Genomic DNA, 22000 nt, shown 5'->3' on the forward strand with positions numbered 1-22000 from the left:
TTTCTCTCAACATTCCTAATCTCATTCAGAGTCCCCATTTCTATGTTATTTTGAGTGTTTCTCTCTCTCTTCTTCCCAGTCTTAACTCTCCTACTTATCAAGTCATCACGTTTACAGTCTAATGCTACTTCAAAAGCCTTTTGTAACACCTTCATATTATACCCCTTCTGCAGAAATTTATCTCGTAATTTACACGACTCCTCTACAAATTTCTCCTCGGTACTACAGTTACAGCGTAAACGTATGAACTGTCCCTTAGGGATTCCTCCATTGAGATGCTTGGGGTGACAGGAGTCTGCTCTCAACAAGGAATTACCTGCATGGGGTATTATTATTATTAGAGAAGGGTCTCTCCTTTAGTCCCACATATAATTTTGATGTTTTAGATACACTAATAGACATTAGTAAATTCACTAGGAAGTTGGTGGTGCGTAAACATTTTTTGCAGATAGAAGAGAATAGTGCCGATTTAGGAGAGGTGGGTACTAATTTATGTGTGGATAGGAACAATCTTACACAGATCACTGAGCGGGTTAATGCAGTTGACGATACACGGGTGGGTGTTGAGAGGTTTCCGCTTTTTGTGGAGCAGAGAGCAACACATCTTTTAGAAACCTCACTTGATGAGAGTGGTGAAGGGAACACTAAGAAGTTGAGTGAGGATATACAAAAAATTAACCATCGAATGAGAGGTAAATCCAGGTTCTACCCAGTGCATGGGCGTGGAGACTTAACAGATATATTCCAGGACTTAGTGGAACGTGATCTAATGAAACTAAAGGGAGAACAGGGAACTAAATATAAATCAGGGAACCTTACAAAAGAACAGAGAAAAGCATTAAATGAATTAAGTAACAAAAAATCGCTAACTATTAAACAGGCGGATAAGGGAGGACTTATAGTTGTACTAAATACACGAGATTACAAAAAGGAAGTATATAGACAATTAAATGATATTGAAACCTATAAAAGATTAGGAAGCAATCCACTTAGCTCTTATAAAAAAGAATTGGAGAACATAGCAAAATTTGGTAAACATGTAGGGGTGATCACAGACAGGATATGGAACACTGTAGTCCCTGAAAATTCACAGACCCCAGTCTTTTACTACCTCCCGAAGGTCCACAAGGGGGAATTACCACCTAAAGGCAGACCGATTATTTCATGTTATTGCAGCCCCTAGTTAGGCGTTTGGGTTCCTACTTGAAAGATACAGGAGATCTGTTGGGAATACTACAAACTATGGAGTGGAAGGATACCTATGGGTGGGGTACAGCAGATGTGGTATCACTTTACTCTAGCATACCACATGAGAAAGGGATGTTAGCAGTAGAATACCATCTAAATAAATACAGTGATTATACAGAGGATACTAAGAATTTTGTACTGGAGGCAATCTGGTATCTACTCACACACAATTTCTTTATGTACAAGGGGGAAAATTACCTCCAGGGGCGTGGTACGGCGATGGGGGCGCGGTTTGCGCCAACATACGCCAATCTCTTCATGGGTTGGTGGGAGGAGAACCACGTCTTTGGGGGTGATAGTATGCTCCTTGAACATGTAATACTGAATCGCCGCTTCATAGATGATTTGATTTTTGTATGGGGGGTGAGTAAGGAATAATTTGAGAATTTTATAGGCCAATTGGATAATGAGACATTAAATTTAAAATTTACCAATTGCTTTGATAGGGAGAATATAACTTATTTAGATTTGTCAGTGAGTATTAAAAATAACATCATAGAAACTACAACATATACCAAACCCCATGCAGGTAATTCCTTGTTGAGAGCAGACTCCTGTCACCCCAAGCATCTCAATGGAGGAATCCCTAAGGGACAGTTCATACGTTTACGCCGTAACTGTAGTACCGAGGAGAAATTTGTAGAGGAGTCGTGTAAATTACGAGAAAAAATTTCTGCAGAAGGGGTATGATATGAAGGTGTTACAAAAGGCTTTTGAAGTAGCATTAGACTGTAAACGTGATGACTTGATAAGTAGGAGAGTTAAGACTGGGAAGAAGAGAGAGAGAAACACTCAAAATAACATAGAAATGGGGACTCTGAATGAGATTAGGAATGTTGAGAGAAAGCAGGAACAAAGGTTGATATTGAGCTCTACATATAGTGCACAATTTAATAGGATAAAGCAGATTGTGAATAGACATCTTCCAATACTATATGGGGATAGCATATTTAAACAACTATTGGAACCAGGGGTGCATGTAGCAGCGAAACGAGCCCCCACTCTAAGGATGAGTTTATCCCCTAGTGTAGCTAGAGAGGAACAGAAAATGGACACATGGTTACATAGTATAGGGATGTTTAGGTGTGGGTCAAACAGATGTGTCACGTGTGGAGTAGTTAGGGTGGCAGAAACCTTCATATGTAGTAGGACACGTGAGACATTTCAGATTAGGAATTACATAAATTGCAATACCAAGGCTGTGGTTTATTTTATAACCTGTTTAAAATGCCACAAGCAATATGTGGGTTGTACCATTAGGGGTCTTAAAAATAGAATAAGGGAACACCTTAATGCTATTAAATCAGATAATAGAAATACCCCTGTCTCAAGACACTTTAATGAATGTAATGGTGGGGATTTGAAATGGGTGGCTGTACAGGGTATAGAGAGGGTACATTTAGGACCGAGAGGAGGGGATCTGCAGGCCAAATTGCTGAGAGCGGAAGTGAAGTGGATATTTAAATTACATACTAGACAACCGGAAGGATTAAATTCAAGATTTGACATAAGTTGCTACTTTTAAGTGACATACACCAAACTAGTAATGGGATCGCAACATAATTTCATAATTGCCACTGAGCAGAATGTAACAATAAAAGATATAGTAATACGGATATAGAAGGTTATGGAATAATGAATAATTAAGATTTGTTTTATATGAACTCATGAAGCATGATATTTGTGTATTTATTATATATTGAAATTTACATGGAATAGTATTTATATGCATATGTAGCCTGATCAATTAATTGGTTTTAAATGAATTGTTGTATAAACTCTCTTTTTTTAAAATGTGTGTAAATAGTTAATATGTGAATATGTAAATGAAGGAGATGTGTATAAAAGACAAACATGCTAATGAGATTGGAGGTCTCTGAGGAAGTGCGTAGCCACGAAACGCGTTAGACCTCAGACGCTAGATGTTTGATCAGATGAGAAAATAAAGTTATACCTTTTTAACCATAACCTCGTGTGGGCGATTCCTTCGGGTGCCGGTGTGCGCTGCTACAAAACCTGTTGTGCTATTAATCCATGTATATACATTCTACATAGATATATATTTTCATCCCTCTATATACACTCTGCATAGATATATATATTCATCCCTCTATATACATTCTACATATACATATTCATCCATCCATCTATATACATTTTACTTAGACATATACATATTCATCATCTAGATACACTGTGCATAGATATACATATTCATCCATCTATATACATTCTACATAGATATATATATATATATATATATATATATATATATATTCATCCCTCTATATACATTCTACATAGACATATACATATTCATCCATCTATATAAACGCTGCTTAGATATACATATTCATCCATCTATATACATTCTACATAGACATATACATATTCATCCATCTATATACACTCTGCATAGATAATACATAGTCATCCAACTATATACATTCTACATAGACATATACATATTCATCCATCTATATACATTCTAAATAGATATTTATATTCATCCCTCTATATACTTTCTACATAGACATATACATATTCTTCCATCTATATACACTCTGCATATATATATATATATATATATATATATATATATATATTTTTTTTTTTTTTTCATCCCTCTAAATACAATATACATAGACATCTACATATTCATCCATCTATATACACTCTGCATAGATATACATGTTCATCCATCTATATTCATTCCAAATAGATATTTACATTCATCCCTCTATATACTTTCTACATAGACATATACATATTCTTCCATCTATATACACTCTGCATAGATGCATAGACGACTTGTCTTGTGATCAAAAAAGAAAATTCTTTATCAAGCAACAATATGCAACGTTTCGAAGCTCCCGCTTCTTTATCAAGCAATCCAGATTACATCATTAATCTGGATTGCTTGATAAAGAAGCGGGAGCTTCTAAACGTTGCATATTCTTGCTTGATAAAGAATTTTCTTTTTTGATCACAAGACAAGTCGTCTGGACTTTTTTTGTTTATTATATATATATATATATATATATATATATATATATATATATATACAAAAAAACAAAAATAAGTCCTTCGCACACCAACAAGATGTGAACAACCAGGTGCTGCTACAATATCGTGTATTTAAAAGTCCATTGGTAGAGAGCAGCGCACACTGGAATTTTTAAAAAAAATTAATTTATTAATCAAATTTAAAAGAGCATTACAAGTATCGACGTTTCGGTCCGGGTCTTGGACCGTTATCTTGATAACGGTACAAGACCCAGACCGAAACGTCGATACTTGACACACTTGACAAAGAGCACAGCTCGAAACATGTTGTGTTAAAATAAAAGCACAGTTTTTGCAGCAACCCACTGCGTTCGACTGAATTCATCACTCCTTTTCCTATGTGTTATTGGCTTCATTGTACGGAAGCACAGTGATTGAACAGTCTAATTGAATCCAAACTATTTGTCATAGATATATACACACGCCCTCTACCTAACCACACATGAAGGACACTTTTGGTTGAGCATGCCATTTACTGCAATGGGACCCACCCCCCTGGGGAACAAGCATTTCAATTGTCTACCTATAAAGGCCTATACAAATCAATTGTCCAATATACTAAGCAAATGAAACGCTATCACTTATGAATAACAAGAAAATAATATATAGAGAACAAATATTCTAAAAGAAACACCTAACAAAACACAGATACATTGAAATACCTTATCTAGAATAATATCCAAACCATAACAACATAACCCTGGCTTTAAAGCCCTTATCTATTAAAATGTTTTTTTATTTAAAAAACACATAAAAATCTAAGAATATAATTTATTAATCAAATTTAAAAGAGCATTACGAATATCGACGTTTCGGTCCGGGTCTTGGACCGTTATCTTGATAACGGTGCAAGACCCAGACCGAAACGTCAATACTTGACACACTTGACAAAGAGCACAGCTCGAAACATGTTGTGTTAAAATAAAAGCACAGTTTTTGCAGCAACCCACTGCGTTCGACTGAATTCATCACTCCTTTTCCTATGTGTTATTGGCTTCATTGTACGGAAGCACAGTGATTGAACAGTCTAATTGAATCCAACCTATTTGCCATAGATATATATATATTTATTAAAACACCTGATCTAGAACAAGGCCTAAACCATAGAAAAACAACTCTGAGTTCAATAACAAATCAATGACCATATACATATCTATAGAAACAATCCAATTACTGAGGACACTTATGGATTTCCCTCAAAAGTCCACCATACACGCCCTCTACCTAACCACACATGAAGGACACTTTTGGTTGAGCATGCCATCCACTGCAATGGGACCCACCCCCCTGGGGAACAAGCATTTCAATTGTCTACCTATAAAGGCCTATACAAATCAATTGTCCAATATACTAAGCAAATGAAACGCTATCACTTATGAATAACAAGAAAATAATATATAGAGAACAAATATTCTAAAAGAAACACCTAACAAAACACAGATACATTGAAACACCTTATCTAGAATAAAATCCAAACCATAACAACATAACCCTGGATTTAAAGCCCTTATCTATTAAAATGTTTTTTATTTAAAACACATAAAAATCTAAGAATATAAATTCTCAATAATGATATAGGTATGGGATAAAAAATATCAGCTTTCTAAAAATGCAGCTTACTTGATTTACTCCCTGCACATTCATATCTTCTATAGCAGGGGTCCCCAACCTTTTTTGGACTGGGGACCGTTGGCAAAAATGGTGTTTTTTTTCCGCGAGGACCAGGGGGGGTGGGTATGGCGGGGTTGGGGATGGGGTATGGGTCAGCGTCGGCAGGGGTAGTGGCGGGTCGGCAGGGGTCGGGGCAGGGTCGGGAGGGGTCGTGGCGGGGGTTGGGGCAGGGTCGGCAGCAAATTTGGACGTGCCGGCACTAGGCTCGGCGGCTCAGTGCGGGAGTGTCTGAGCCTGGTAGTTGGGAACCCCTGTTCTATAGGTTTTCTAAAAAATGTTTACATTGTTTTCATCTGTTCCTTTCCATCATTTTTGACTATGGTTGAAGGGCTTGAGCCCAAATTAGGCATTAAAAATTTTTGTTTGCCAGACTATTTTACACGATTCACTCACCTGCCTAATTTGGCACCTCTGTGGCAGTTATAAACTTTCACTAGACTTTGCATACAACATCCCATAATAACAACAATGCATGGACATATCTAGCAGCATACATAATTGAAAATGTGCCTATTTGCTACGTTTTCCCATTCCAAACATTTTCCCTGACAAATTAAATTTTTTTGTTGCACAAGTGTAACAGAACCTAGCTTCTCTTCCAGGGATGGGCGAATTTGACCCGTTTCGTTTCGCCAAAGATTCGCCACCAGCGAAATGTCGCAGACGCCCATTAAAGTCTATGGGCGTCAAAAAAACAATTGTCGTGCGGCGAAATTATTTTGTTGCGCATCTTTTTTTTTTGACGCACGTCTCCATACAAGTCTATGGGCGTCATTTTTTTGGCGAAACGAGGTGAAAAAATTCGCCCATCCCTACTCTCTTCCAATAACAAAGATATTTATGGTTTATATGATTTATGTATGTAGTTAATCAAAGCAACCCTCCTATTCACTGACAAATTAAAAATTGGTCTAGAAAATCAAAAATCTATTCTCAAAACATGTTTTTTCAAATCAAACGCTGCTGCAAAATCACAATATACAGTATAGTTAATTAACAAGAAGCAAAAAAACATTTTACCAAATGCATAAAATCAGCTTTTTAAAAATGAAACTAACTTGCTTCACACCTTTGCCCATTCATATAGTCTAAAGGTTTGTAAAATATCTTGTTCTTCTCTTTACAAAACATTATCATTTTATTTCCTTTCTTTTCCATCTCTTTTCTTTGAGGGCATGGGCCCAAATTAATTAAAACTATTTTGTTTGCGAGTCACTCTTATACTGTTCATTCACCTACTCAATATGGCAGCGCTGTGGCAGTTATAAACTGTCACTAGAATTTGTACACAACATCCCATAATAACAATGCATGGACATATGTACCAGCATACATAATTAAAAATTAGTATATTTGCTGGATTCTCCCATTTTTCTAATTAAATGGCTTTATATTGCCCATCTGTAACAGAAGCTGTCCTTTCACTCAATGACCAAGAACTCTGTGGTTAATATGATTCATGTATTTAGTTATCAAACCAACCCTCCTATTCTGACACATTAAAACTTGGTCCAGAAAATGGAAAATCTAATTTCAAAACATGCATTTTCAAAACAAAAGCTGCTGCAAAATAACAATATTACTATGGCAGTTATAAACTAGACTTTGCACACAACATCCCATAATAACAACATCCTATAATAACAACAATGCATGGACATATGTACCAGCATACATAGTTGAAAATGTGCCTATTTGCTGGATTTTTCCCAATAGACAATATAGTTATTTAACAAGAAGCAAAAAAAATTACCAAATGCATAAAATCAGTTTTTTAAAATTGCAACTTACTTGCTTCTCATCCCTGCCCATTCATATCTTCTAGAGGTTTGCAAAATATATTGCTCTTCTTACAAAACCTTATATTTCCTTTCTTTTCCACCTCTTTTAGCAAGGTTTGAGGGCATGGTTCCAAACTAGCTAAAAAAATTTAGTTTTCGAGTCTCTCTTACACTGTTCACTCACCTACTCAATATGGCCGCTCTGTGGCAGTTATAAACTGTCACTAGACTTTGCATACAACATCCCATAATACTAACAACATCCCATAATAACAATATCCCATAATAACAACAATGCATGGACATATGTACCAGTATACGTAATTAAAAATTAGCCTTTTTGCTGAATTCTCCCATTTCTCGAATTAAATGGCTTTATATTGCCCATCGGTAACAGTACCTATTCTTATAACAATAACCAAGAACTCTGAGGTTTATATGCTTTACGTATTTAGTTATTAAGCTAACCCTCCTATTGACTAGTAAATGAAGATTTACTGCAGAAAATGGAAAAAACTATTCTCAAAACATATGTTGTCAAAAAAAGCTGCAGCAAACTCACAATACAATTAACAAGATCGCCATTTGCATGAAATCAGCATTTAAAATTGCACCTTACTTGTTTCCCTCTGCTGCCTGCTCGTCTGCTTGATTTTTTTTTTACAGAGACCTCTTTTTGCTACCCAGTGTTTTCCCCTCGTTCCCTACCTTTGTCATCTTCTCTCTTTCATCCCCTTTTTCCAATTTTGGACGTGTCAGATCAGCTCCAAAACCTCAGAGGAAATCACCTGTTCTTCGGCTGATCGGCTCACCTAACTGACAGAAAAACGGCAGTTATCTGGGTCATGTGACCATGGATCAAGTGACCAGGGGACTAATAATAATACATTTGCACATACATTAATAAAAACTTTTCTCAAAACATATGTTGTCAAAAAAAAGCTGCAGCAAACTCACAATACAATAGAGTTAATTAACAAGATCACTATTTGCATGAAATCAGCATTTAAAATTGCATCTTACTTGTTTCCCTCTGCTGCCTGCTCGTCTGCTTTCATGATTTTTTTTTACAGAGACCTCTCTTTGCTACCCAGTGTTTTCCCCTTGTTCCCTACCTTTGTCACCTTCTCTCTTTCATCTCCTTTTTCCAATTTTGGACGTGTCAGGTCAGCTCCAAAATCGCAGAGGAAATCACCTGTTCTTCGGCTGATCGGCTCACCTAACTGACAGAAAAACGGCAGTTATCTGGGTCATGTGACCATGGAGCATGTGACCAGGGCTATGTGTGTGTGATTCTCTACAGTTGAAATACTTGGATATTTCTAATCCAGGCTGCACACTGTTAATCAGCAGGTACATACCCCCCTTCCAAGCCACGGCTCATACATTATTAAAAACTTTGGATATTGTTCAGCAATAATGGCAATTTGGCCCCACGATCTTTGAGCACTTCACAACTCCCGGCTGCACTGCACTCCCTGACAGCCAGCCTGTTCCTTTATAATTCCGCTATAGCTTTATGGGAGTCCACTGGGGAAGTAATGAGGCCACTGCCAGTGTCTGCATCTATTGCTGATACCCTACCAGGCTAACTCAGCGCAACAAGAGCAATTAGTGAAATGATCGAGTGCTACTTCCTGTAATTCGGCGCCATGGCTCAGGGACATTTCCACATGTTCCTCAGCTGCTCGTCTCGGCTACTGAAGATGGATGTAGGCAGCCGCATCACGTTTTCCTCATAACTCCATCGCGTAAGAAATTCCAAAGCAGCAACGTGACGTGCACTTACTTACTAATCACTGCTTTGCCATTGCATTGGGCACATGCTGAGATTACAGCCTGAGCTAATAACGGTCTCCCTTAGTTACACCTGTACCATAGAGTTTGACAGCAGGACAGGATTCTTTCATGTCACTAACAGTAGAATCACGTCACACGTACTCCAGCTTCTGATTGGACAGGTGATAACGGGACTAGTACCCTAAATTCTCATTGGCTACCCGCAGTGAATCCAACAAGTGGCTGAGTGTGGCTGCTGCACCAGGGAACGGCACAGGTTCCTGCCCCAGCGCTGCCATGAATTCCCCGGCACTGCAGGACTGTGTGCGGGAGGGGGATTCAATAGAACTACCGGGACATGCAGGTCAATTTTGTGTGGCCTGGGCACCAATATACTCTCCTGCTTTTTAGCGGGAGCCGCTGTGATACAAGTTAAGCTCCGCCCAGGGACACGCTCATTGGTGGGGCTGCGGCGTGCTAGTGTTTTGCTGGCCTAATATGGGAACCTGTCTCTGTGTGGGAACTGTAGAAGTGAAGTGATGATTAAAACCTGTGTCTTACACAAATTATGGTTCTCACCGTATGAGGGAAAGAAGAAACTCTTTTTCTCTCCCCCTCTGAAAGCAGCATCAGTAGTTTGATCAGTAGAAAAGCTCCGTTGTTGTTTCACAGTAAGCTGTTTTCCTTCTGCAGCTGCCCCTCCCCTTTCACTAACCATGTGGAAATAAAGGCAGCTTACTGTGAAACAACAACAACGGAGCTTTTCTACTGATCAAACTACTGATGCTGCTTTCAGAGGGGGGTGCTGGCTGCAGGGCCGCTTTAATAAGTGGGCAGCTGCCCAGGGCACACTTATTTTGGGGCCCCATGGCTGACTTGTACATTTTTTTTGCCTTTATTTATTTATTAAATAAGTACTTGGTGCTGGCTCCCTCCCCCCGGCTGATCCACTTACATTTCGCACCCCCCCCCCAACCCGGTAAAGTGGAAACGGCCAGAGGAGGAAAGGAAGCCCTGCCTACCGACTGCCTCAGTCTGCAGAGAGGGAGCCGGAAGAGACGAGTGTTGGTGCATCACACGCAGGTGCCTCGCTGGTCTGTGGCTGCTGCTCAAGTTCATCAAATCCTCCTGATGTCACACTCGCACACCATGACGCTGCCCGGCCCCAGCCTCTCCAGGAATCCACCAGGCACCTTCACTGAATCTAGGTGAGTGTGCGTCAATGTGTTCCTCTGCTTCTTGTCTCTTTTCCTGCTGTGGGTTCTGGCCTGGGGGGTATTTTTACATGGATTTGCCCCTTGCCATCTTGCTGTGGGTTCTGGGGGGTATCGATACATGGCATTGCCCTTTGCCATCCTTTTGGGGGGATATTAATACATGGAATAGCCCCTTGCCATCCTGCCGTGGATTCTGGGGGGTATTTATACATGGAATTGCCCCATGCCATACTGCTGTGGGTTTCTGGGGGGTATCTATACATGCAATTGCCCCTTGCCTTACTGCTGTGGGTTCTGGGGGGGTATTTATACATGGAATTGCCCCTTGCCATCCTGCTGTGGGTTCTGGGGGGTATTTATACATGGAATTGCCCCATGCCATACTGCTGTGGGTTTCTGGGGGGTATCTATACATGCAATTGCCCCTTGCCTTACTGCTGTGGGTTCTGGTGGGCATCTATACATGGAAAAGCCCCTTGCCATACTGCTGTGGTTTCTGGGGGTATCTATACATGGACTTGCCCCTTGCCATACTGCTGTGGGTTCTTGGGGGGAGGGGTATCTATACATGCATTTGCCATCTTGCTGTGGGTTCTGGGGGTATTTTTTACATGGATGTGCCACTTGCCATCCTGCTGTGTGTTCTGGGGTTATTTGTACATGGAATTGCCCCTTGCCATCTTGCTGTGTGTTCTGGGGGGTATCTATACATGCATTTGCCTCTTGCCATCCTGCTGTGGGTTTTGGGGGGGAGGTCTTTTTACATGGATTTGCCCCATGCCATCCTTCTGGGGGATTTTTATACATGGATTTGCCCCATGCCATCCTGCTGTGGGTTCTGGGGTATTTGTACATGGCATTGTCCCTTGCCATCCTTTTGGGGTTATTAATACAGGCAATTGCCCCTTGCCATACTGCTGTGGTTTCTGGGGGTATCTATACATGGAATTGCCCATTGCCATACTGCTGTGTTCTTGGGGGGTATCTATACATGCATTTGCCCCTTGCCATCTTGCTGTGGGTTCTGGGGGCTATTTATACATGGAATAGCCCCTTACCATTCTGCTGTGGTTTCTGGGGGAGTATTTTTACATGGATTTGCCCCATGCATTCTTGCTGTGGGTTCTGGGGATATCTATACATGGAATTGCTCCTTGCCATCCTGCTGTGGGTTCTGGGGTATTTATACATGGAATCGCCCCTTACCATCCTGGTGTGGGTTCTGGGGGGTATTTTTACATGGATTTGCCCCTTACCATCCTGCTGTGGGTTCTGGGAGTATTTATACATGGAATTGCCCCTTGCCATCCTTCTGGGGGGTATCTATACATGCCATTGCCCCTTGCCATCCTTCTGGGGGGTATTTATACATGAAATTTCACCTTGCCATCCTGCTGTTAATTATATGGTTATTTATACATGGAACTGCTACTGTGTTCATCCTTCAGTTTTTAATTTATTTGACTTATCTTTCTCACCTGGCTTTCAAATGGGGGGTCACAGAGTAGACCCCATTCTGACTTGGGCAGAACACAACGTTCCACATCTATCGGCAATTCACATCCCGGGGTGTTAAATGTAGAGGCGGACTTCCTAAGCAGACACCGAGTAGATCCCGGAGAATGGGAACTCCACCACGAAGCCTTTCAACTGCTGGTAGACAAGTGGGGAGAACCTCAAGTCGACTTGATCACAAAGATCCTAGGTTCTTCTCACGATACCGAGACCCCCTAGCAGCGGGAATAGACGCACAGTCCTCCGCACAGCTAAGGTGGTTTCCTCTTCCACATCAATACGGAAATCATTCTTCCATCATTCTGCAATAATCCACATAATGAAAAGGAGGCAAAGTTTCATAGACTTGATGTGGTCCGAGCACTAAGGACTTATGTTGCTCGTACCAAACCCTTCAGGAACACTGATACTCTGTTTGTGATCCCATCAGGACCTCGTAAGGGAATGGCTGCAACCAAAACCATGTTGGCCCGCTGGGTCAAAGAAGCAATTACACGGTCCTACCTGGCACAGAAGAGGACACTTCCGATTTGGCTACGTGCCCACTCTACCAGAGCATTTGGAGCCTCATGGGCTCATCGACACATGGCATGGGCAGATCAGGTCTGCAGGGCGGCTACTTGGGCCTCCTTACATACCTTCACTACATTTTACCAATTCAATACATAACTTTCCGCGGAGGTGGCTCTAGGCAGTAAAATTCTCCAAGCGGCCGTTTCAAAAGGAGTTCTTCCCTCTCCTGGTTTGGGGCATCTTTGGTATGTCCCCATAGTTCCTGTGTCCCCCTCCGATGTGAGAGAAAGAAAGATTTATGTACTCGCCGTTAAATCCCTTTTCTCTCTAGTCGGAAGGGGGACACAGGACTTCCCTCCCGGAAATATTCTGTTCACAGTTCAGCCATCCTGGTGGAACAGTTATGTTTCAGTTCACCGTTCATGAGTTCTTTGTGAGCAACTGAGCCTGAAAGGCAAGGTGAGAGGGGTAAAAGGAGAGAGGGAGGAGTCACATTTCTGACATCACTTCAGTGTCCTACCTCCTGGTGGAAGGAGCCTTTTATCCCCATAATTCCTGTGTCCCCCCTTCCGACTAGAGCCAAAAGGATTTAACGGTGAGTATATAAATCTTTCTTTACCAACCTGATATTTGCCTGCAGGTAGCATTTATAGCCACTTCCATAGCAAAGGTGCAATGGCAGCGGGAAGAGGTGAAACGGCAACTTACGTAGCAAAAGAGGTACTCTCAAGATCTGTTGCATCAGATATCGGAAATAAGGCGGAGGCAATCATCTGGAGCCATGCTGCAGGTAATACTGCTGCTATTACTTATACCTGCAACTTGTAACAGTTGAATTATTTATCCCTAACTCATTAATGCCAAAATATAACTTTACCAAAGTAACTGCAAAGGATACCTATAAGGCATCAATATGCCCAACAATTATTTATACCCGCCTATTTATACCTGCTTATCCTCCTTAACCACCCCAGCTTCACCCACCGCCTCACCCAGGCCTAAAACATGGAAGTGAGCCGACAGAAGGAGAGAATTTATTTTTTTTGCCTACCAGTCTTAAACTGCAATGTTAACTCACATTTAGCTGCCTCGCAGTATCCATTGTGAAACCTGCAAAGGGTTCTGCCAGGGAGTTTGTAGGAGGCTGTATAATACGTTTGGACCATTACTTATTATGCACCTTCAGATCTATAGATTTAAGTAGCATTGGTTTCTAGTAAACTGGAACCAGTATGCAAATCCCCATGTGCTGGGTTTTTTTTTTTTAATCCATAGATCTCTGTATGGATAGCATTCCCAGAGAGGTGTATGATGCATTACAGAGTGTCATGGAGTAACTGCAGGTGAGTAATCCCGGCCTACATGCTAGTCCGGCACAAATATTCATTGCATGTTCCAGTTCCTTGAGTATGTAACACCTGAATAGATTTGGCACTGTATTTTTCTGGGTATGGTGCAATAAGATTTTCTTCATTCAAGAGGTGAATATGTACAAATGATCTTGATTGTATACATAATATTCTGTTGCATAACAATATTCATTGCAGAGCCAGTTGCACATATATTGTCATGTGTACATTACACTTTTATGTGTTACCTATGCAGCTAACTTGTTTGCTTTATTGTGTGGGAACTTCAGGTCATCAGACACCCTGTGCACTAGTTGGCTTTTGTTGTTTATTTGTAGCAATCTGCTTGCTGACCATATTCTTCTTTTAGCTTCAGTTTACAGACTTGATGCAAGAGAGAGTGGAGCTGAAGGAGCATGTAGAAAAGCTGGAGCATCCATGTATTCAGCTGTCAGGAGAAACACACTATTGGTAAATTCTAGCGCTAATTGATGGTTGTATAGAAATAAAAATATCGCTAAGGCTGTAATGATGTTAGGTCCTACCTGATAGCGCTTCAGTAATTGATGGTCTCAACTAAAACTAACATTTGTGCATTCTGTAGGTGAATACATTGCACTTTATCAGAACCAGAGAGCCATACTGAAGCAGCGTTACAAGGAAAAGGAGGAGTACATTAGCTGACTGGCTCAGGACAAAGAGGAAATTAAGGTGGGTGTTACTCTAGCGGTGTCTGAGAAGATACATGTGAGAGTCCATTTTCATTATGCAATCTTTCTGATTTGTAGGCTAAGCTGCTGGAATTGCAAGTTTTGGTCATGCGGCTGGTAACTGAGCGCAATGAATGGTACAGGAGTTTCATGGAAGCAACCCAGGGTCCCCAGACAGGATCAGAAGAGTTCCCAGCAGAAAACCCTATGGAACTTGAAGGAAAAGAGAATGGAGGTAAGCTTGGGGCAACAGAGGTTCTGTTTCGCCAGGGGACAACAGAGTGAGCTCTAGTTCTGTAGAGGGATATTGCTTCTATCTCGCTTATCCTAACTCCTATTCCTACCTCATTTATTTAATCACATTTTGCCTCATTGTAGCTCTGGAGGAAGTCGGCTTAGAATAAGATGGGAGACAGGAAGTCTAGACATTGCCTCATTTGGCAGCTCCTCAGGAACGACTAAACCCAACTTCTGCATGAGATACAGAATCCCCAGGAACGGCCCGGTGCCCTGCTGCAGAATCCATGCATCCCCTTTTTCTACCGTGCTGACTAAAATGACGAGGTCGAATTATGGTGATTTGAGGGAGGAGTTGACCGATGCATCCCTCCTTTTCCCATGCCAACGCCTGCTTGTGCTGGGATTCATTTTCTCCAAGGACACATTAGAAACGATTGCTTTGAGATGGGGGAGTGATGGAGATTGGCAATTAATTGTGCAGAATCTGACCAAAGTGATAGATATCCTTTTGCAATGGAGCCTGACTCGCACTTTGATCCTGTAAGTAAGTCCTTTTCGTTTGCATTCATAAAATATGGAATCCCGGTTTTACTGCTTATACTCATTCCATATTTCATGGACAAATTTGCAGATAAATTAGGGTTGAGCCAGTTGCCTACTAAGAGTAGTTTATCGGGTCCTGGGGAATAGGGGCATGTGTATGTAAGGTATAGCACTCTTGAAGTGCACCCAGGCAGGTAGGAGCTCTGAATATCCACTGCTCTATTATGCCACTGTTACTATAAGCACCACCTCTCCCTACTATACCTGCAATTTCACAGCCACAGTCCCTTCCCAGAGATTATTATCCCACGGCTACTATAGGCATCATCTCTCCCTACTATACCTGCTATCCCACAGCCCCTTCCCAGAGACTATTATCCCACTGCTACAATAGACACCATCTCTTCCTACTATACCTGCTATCTCACAGCCACACTCCCTTCCCAGAGACTATTATCCCACTGTTACTATAGGCACCATCTCTCCCCACTATACATGCTATCCCACAGCCATAGTCCCTTCCCAGAGACTATTATATCACTGTTACTATAGGCATCATCTCTCCCTACTATACCTGCTATCCCAGAGCCAATAGGTTTTTCTAGACGTTATTATCTCCACTTCTACTCCAAGCATACTTTCTCCCTGGTCTTTTACATAAAGTAACATGCTGCTGAAGCTTTACATTTTCTTTAAACCAGACAAATTGTACATTTAACCTGTACTGTTAATGGTGTTTTAGTCTAGGTCTTGGTATGTACAGTATAAATAACAAAACAGTACCTTACACTTCACCAGTAGATGGTGCCCAGTTACACACTGTTGCCCTGAACTATAGTCTCATGGTTGCATTGTACACTCTAGAGCAGTGGTCCCCAACCAGTAGCTCGCGAGCAACATGTTGCTCTCCAACCCCTTGGATGTTGCTCCCAGTGGCCTAAAAACAGGTGATTATTTTTGAATTCTAGGCTTGGAGGCAAGTTTTACTTAAAATTAGGTAGTAAAAACCAGGTGTACAGCTATACAGAGCCTCAATGTAGGTTGACAATCCACATAGGGGATATTGAATGTCCTATCACAGCCCTTATTTGGCACCCCAGGATCATTTTTCATGCTTGTGTTGCTCCACAACTCCTTTTACTTCTGAATGTTGCTCACGGGTTCAAAAGGTTGGGGATCCCTGCTCTAGAGAATACATGCCACTGAACATTTTACATTGTTCTGATCCTGCCCAGAAAACACAGAATCTTAAGTAGGAAGTGCATATCTCCTTATAGAACATTGAAGTCTGCACAGGACTCTTCAGTTTTATTGCAAATATGATGTACAGGTCCTCCCCATGCCCCGACAAACACTTCTGCTCAAAATGTGTTATGCCCATGTCAGTTGCGCTCCTGCAGGCTTTAGTAAACATGCAGTTATGTTATTCTTGTATAAAAAGAACAGAGGCGCCAAAAGAATATAAACGAGTTTAAAAACCAAAACTTGGTAATCAGAGGAGGCAGTAGTGGACTTACCTCCTCCAAGCAGACACAAAACGACTGTAATTAAGCAGTCAAAATTTATTAACGAACTCCAATCAGTGCAACGCGTTTCTTAATAAACATAGGACGCGTTTCTTAATAAACATAGGAGTTACAGCATCTGGCAGTAGTATACACACTTAGCGCCTCTGAGAGGCGCTAAGTGTGTATACTACTGCCAGATGCTGTAACTCCTATGTTTATTGCCTGAAGAAGCGGGTTGAAACGCGTTGCACTGATTGGAGTTCGTTAATAAATTTTGACTGCTTAATTACAGTCGTTTTGTGTCTGCTTGGAGGAGGTAAGTCCACTACTGCCTCCTCTGATTACCAAGTTTTGGTTTTTAAACTCGTTTATATTCTTTTGGCGCCTCTGTTCTTTTTATACAATACTAAGTCCACCCTGGGTGGAGGGTTGATACCCTTTTTCTATCTACAGAGAGCGACTTCTTAATCCTGAGTGGGGTCAGGACAATCTCCCCACCTGCCTTTACAGTGGTTGCCTATTGGTAACCTTGGTTTGTGAGTATATGTTATCTACTCTTATTCCATTATCCCTTACCAATACATATTACACTATTGGGGCTCTTGGTGTTCCTTTTGTTTATTAGTTATGTTATTCAGCTGGCATGAATGGTTTATGTGGGGGTATATTTATCAAAGAGTGAAGTTAGAGATCACCACAGTCCACTAGCATGAAATACCGCCTCTCTCCATTCATTTCTATGGGATTTTTAAAGGCGTATTTATGAAATGGTAAATTTTCACTTTCACTCTTTGATAAATACACCTTTAAAAATCCCATACAAATTAATGGATAGAGGCAGTATTTCACTCTAGCAGACTGTGGTGATCTCTAACTTCACTCTTTGATAAATATACCCCATAGACTAACCAGTGACTAAGTAGTGTACAATGTAAGGATTAGAACTTCTGTGTGTACTTTGGAGCAGAGAACAAACAGCTTATTGTATATTCAGGCCATTCCTTATCTATATATTTATAGATTATAGTGGGTACATAGATTCCCAAGGTAACTTTTACATCAAACTTTGTTTTAAATAGTAAATTTGGCTCTGACTATTTTATTATTCAAGAACACGGTTCAGCTTCGTTAGCAAAGAGGAAAGCTGTTTCCCCCCCCCCCCCACCCTAGAATGTCTGGATCTAAGAAGAAGACTCACACAAAGCAGAACTTCTATAAGCAAATGGTTAAAATATATTGTGTTTATTGATGGTAACACACCCACAAAATCACATCTCCCCTTGAACAAATTACTTATTTTTCCAGTTGGAGAAAATGAAAATTTAATATAAGCTTCAGAAATAAAAAAAATTCTTAAATACAGTTAATTTAAAATTCTGTACCGTTTCTCAGCATCTGCTTCTCCTCATTCTGTCTTAATTCAGGCATTGGGTGTCAGGTGAATGATCCAATATTCCTTATGGGGGGGGGGGCTTCTTTTGCCTAGAAGATGTATTAGAGCTACAGCTATTAAAACCACAAGAAATCCTGTCTCTCTACTTGAAGAATTTGTGTAAGAGGCAGTTGTTTTGTTTTTACTGGAATCAGTTATTTGAGTGAGCTCTAATACATCTGCTAGGAATGGGAGTCCCCCTATAAGATATATTGGATCATTCATCTGACACCCAACTGTTGCATGAAGACAGAATGAAGTGAAAGAGATGCTGAGAGAGGGATAGTTAAAACGATAACATCAGAAAATATGCAGAATTTTTAATTTACTGTATTTGGTAAGTTTCTTACTTCAGTATAAAGAAGCTTATATTAAATTTTCATTTTTGCGATAGTTCACCTTTAATATGTTCTCAACGTCCTCCAGTAGTTCACCTTTAAATTAACCTCCATTTTTTTTTTTTATTGTGTTTTTTTTTCAACAGCTCTCCAATTGGAATTTTAGCTGCTATCTGGTTTCTTGAGGCCAGTTTATCCTAGCAACCAGGAGAGACTCGACTATGACTAGGAAAAGCCTGAATAGAAGAAATAAGGGGAAAAAAATACATAACATTTAAGCCTCATAGAGTGATCGTTTCTTGTTGACGAGGTTAGTGCCCCCCTTTTAAAGACAAGGATGAGGCTGAAGTAGAAGAGAAATCATTTAAAAACTACAAAAATGAAGACCAATTGAAAAGTTGTTGAGAATAAAATCATCCTAGAAAGTAGGGATGTGCCGAATACCAATACGAATCCTAATTTGCATATACGAATCCTAATTTGCATATGCAAATTATCGATGGAAGGGAAACACATTTTTTGTTTCCTTGTTTTGTGAGAAAAAGTCACACAATTTCCCTCTCCGCCCATAATTTGCATATGCAAATTAGGATTCGGTTCGTCTGGACAGAAGGAATCGGCAGAATCTTGGATTCGGTGCATCCCTACTAAAACTTGACTCAGAGGTGAACCAAAACTTTTTAAGACGTACGTGTAATTATTTTCAGCGGTATCTGTATAACTTTATATTCTGACACAGTGCAGTGGAAGCCATCTGGAGGAGAACCATCTTCTGGTTCATAGTTTCAACAATCAAAACCAGAGAATGGAAAGGGATACTGTATATGGCTTTTGGTAGCAATGACATGAGTATTGTTCACATTTCACCCAAGCTCTTAGAATGAGCTATGAATGTATATTGGGGACAAAGGAGTCCGTCTGCTGTGGAACCATAGGCTGCCAAATACTTACTGTGTATATAGGATCTCTAAAATGCATGAAGCAATGTTTTCTTATTCAGATGTTAGTTTCCCTAGAGCACCATAGAAGAGAAGAGGATCACAATACAACAATAATCAAACACACACACACTGTGTAATTACAGTATAAGCGCCATCTCCTTTATAACTATCGTATAACACATAAGCCTGTTATATTATATGGTCATCTTATTCCGATCTCCAGGGACGTAACTGGGACATCCCAGGGCCTCCCCATCCACCAATACTGTTGTAATTAATCTCTCTGTCTCCGTCTCTCCCTATATTTAAGTCACTGATGATCTCTCAGCTCCGAAAAGAAAAATGATCTGTTTAAACAATAATTATAATATTTATATCTACACTTGTTGTAAACTAGTAGGGCAACAGAGACCACCAAGGCAGCAGCCCCAAGGGGCCCGGGCCTCCCAGTCCGACCCTGGCCATACACGAGCCAATATAAGATGCAGACGGATTAAGTCGGCAGTGTATGGGGCCCTCCAACAGGTACCCCCGATTGATATCTAGCCAAAATTCCAGGTTAAAAAATCCTGTTGGCCCTACATACGGAGTTGGATCTCTGCATGTAGGGCCACCTTTAGACTTATCCCCACCAGATACTGTATATCATGATCAGGGTGAATGAAAGCCTTCATAGACGTTAATGCTAAAGCTTGCTTGCCCTATAGAATATTGGGAAAAGGAATGTATAGGCCACTTCTAATCTCATTATGTGACTATGGACCTTAAGTACTATCATTATCTTCCTCATGACCTGCAGTGTGTCGGCATCTCTATTTATAAGGATGGAGAATAGAGGAAATTACTTTTACAGCCTGCCATAAAGCACCAAGTATAGAGAAGGAAGGAAGGAGGTCCCCGCCCCATAGAGCTTACAGTCACAATCTTCAGGCCCACCAGTCTGCCACATGGACATAAGTGGAAATATCTAGGGTTTCTTACAAAATGATAGGCCGTTACCCAAAGACATGGATTCAAGTATATATATATATATATATATATATATATATATATATATATATATACTCTGAAGACGTGAGGTTCCAAAATGCGTAGATGTTTATATGATTCAGTAAAGGACTTCTAACAACCTTTATGCCGTGAGTGCCTCCTTTTATTTTTGATATTTACCCCGATGACAGGCCTAGAGTCTATTTACCCTCTAGTTCTTTAAACTTTTGTGCAGCAACACTGAGAACCGCTTTGACAGCGATCGTGTCCTGAATACCACACACTCCATGGCTGGGCTGGATAAGTGACACGCAGAACCGCTTGGACAGCGGTCGTGTCTTAATTACTGTATGCTCACTGATAATGCAGAAGTACAGAGACCCGGTAGAAGCATAGTATACACCCACCACTGCTCAGTGATAGGTCGCCAGGCCCGCATTTGACACGCACTGACAGTTAGAATAGGAGTTGGGGGAGTGGCCTGCATAGTGACACTGTGCATTCACAGTACTGCGCTCTTGTTTTCTTTTGGTTTTCGCTTAATCTTTTTTGTGCGTTTCACCCTGCTGTTATCTTTCCCCATGTGCCTTTTAGATTATATCACTGGCCAATAGATTTGAGCACTTTCACTGACACCTGTATGGTTGCCTAGCAACAGATTTTGGCGCCATTTCAAGGCTTTATTACCTCTGGGGGGTTGTGGGTGCTGGATGGATGTTTGTTTGTTTTTGCTCCTGACGAAGATCCCTGTGGGGGATCGAAACGTTGAGGCTTAATAATAAAACATTTTTTGTTTTTTCACTAAAACCCTGTGAGTGCCGCAATCCTTTTTCACTGCTTATTTCCCATGCTGGCACCCAGGTATTAATTTTGTCTACGGAGTGCACCATTCCTTTGGTTATACATATGGGGTCTCTGGACCTATTATGGTAGCACCCGTCCCAATTTTTGATGCAAGCTACACAGAATTGTTTGCCATACAAGAACTACAACTCCCACCCAGACCACGCTTGATAGCACCAGGAAAGTGGGAGGGGAGAATGGAGGACACACACAGCACACAATCAATATCGGCACCACCAGAGAATTTGGCTTCACAGCTTCTGATGCTGATTGTATCTTATTCCCTGAGACCTCATTTGATGAGACTGTAAGTAAA

The 22000-nt window shown here is 40.7% G+C and overlaps 2 long non-coding RNA genes across 8 annotated transcripts in view; one reads left to right on the top strand and one right to left on the bottom strand.

The window, feature by feature from the left end:
* LOC108705443 overlaps positions 1-10267 on the bottom strand; it is a 57987-nt gene extending 47720 nt beyond the window's left edge. The window contains exons 1-3 of one of the 3 annotated variants that reach the window (XR_005965349.1): positions 10125-10267; positions 8882-8989; positions 8475-8582 (exon numbers count right to left, since the gene is read on the bottom strand). This is a non-coding gene — a long non-coding RNA (uncharacterized LOC108705443). Of the gene's footprint in view, positions 1-8474; positions 8583-8881; positions 10098-10124 lie in introns of those variants that run through there. The other 2 variants (XR_005965350.1, XR_005965348.1) reach the window with 2 other exon arrangements.
* A 1900-nt stretch (positions 10268-12167) lies between these two features.
* LOC121399920 lies at positions 12168-21569 on the top strand. Of its 5 annotated transcripts, XR_005965347.1 has the most exons (7): positions 12168-14133; positions 14510-14610; positions 14744-14850; positions 14928-15084; positions 15228-15629; positions 17594-17676; positions 19057-21569. It is a non-coding gene; the product is annotated as an uncharacterized LOC121399920 (long non-coding RNA). The 5 variants fall into 5 exon arrangements; XR_005965346.1 differs by lacking the exon at positions 17594-17676 and having other exon boundaries at positions 12169-14133; positions 15228-15633; positions 19057-21568; XR_005965344.1 differs by lacking the exon at positions 17594-17676 and having other exon boundaries at positions 12169-14133; positions 19057-21568.
* Positions 21570-22000: the final 431 nt, after the last annotated feature.

The sequence above is a fragment of the Xenopus laevis genome, chromosome 2L (genome assembly GCF_017654675.1).
Source record: "Xenopus laevis strain J_2021 chromosome 2L, Xenopus_laevis_v10.1, whole genome shotgun sequence".
NCBI lineage: Eukaryota > Metazoa > Chordata > Amphibia > Anura > Pipidae > Xenopus > Xenopus laevis.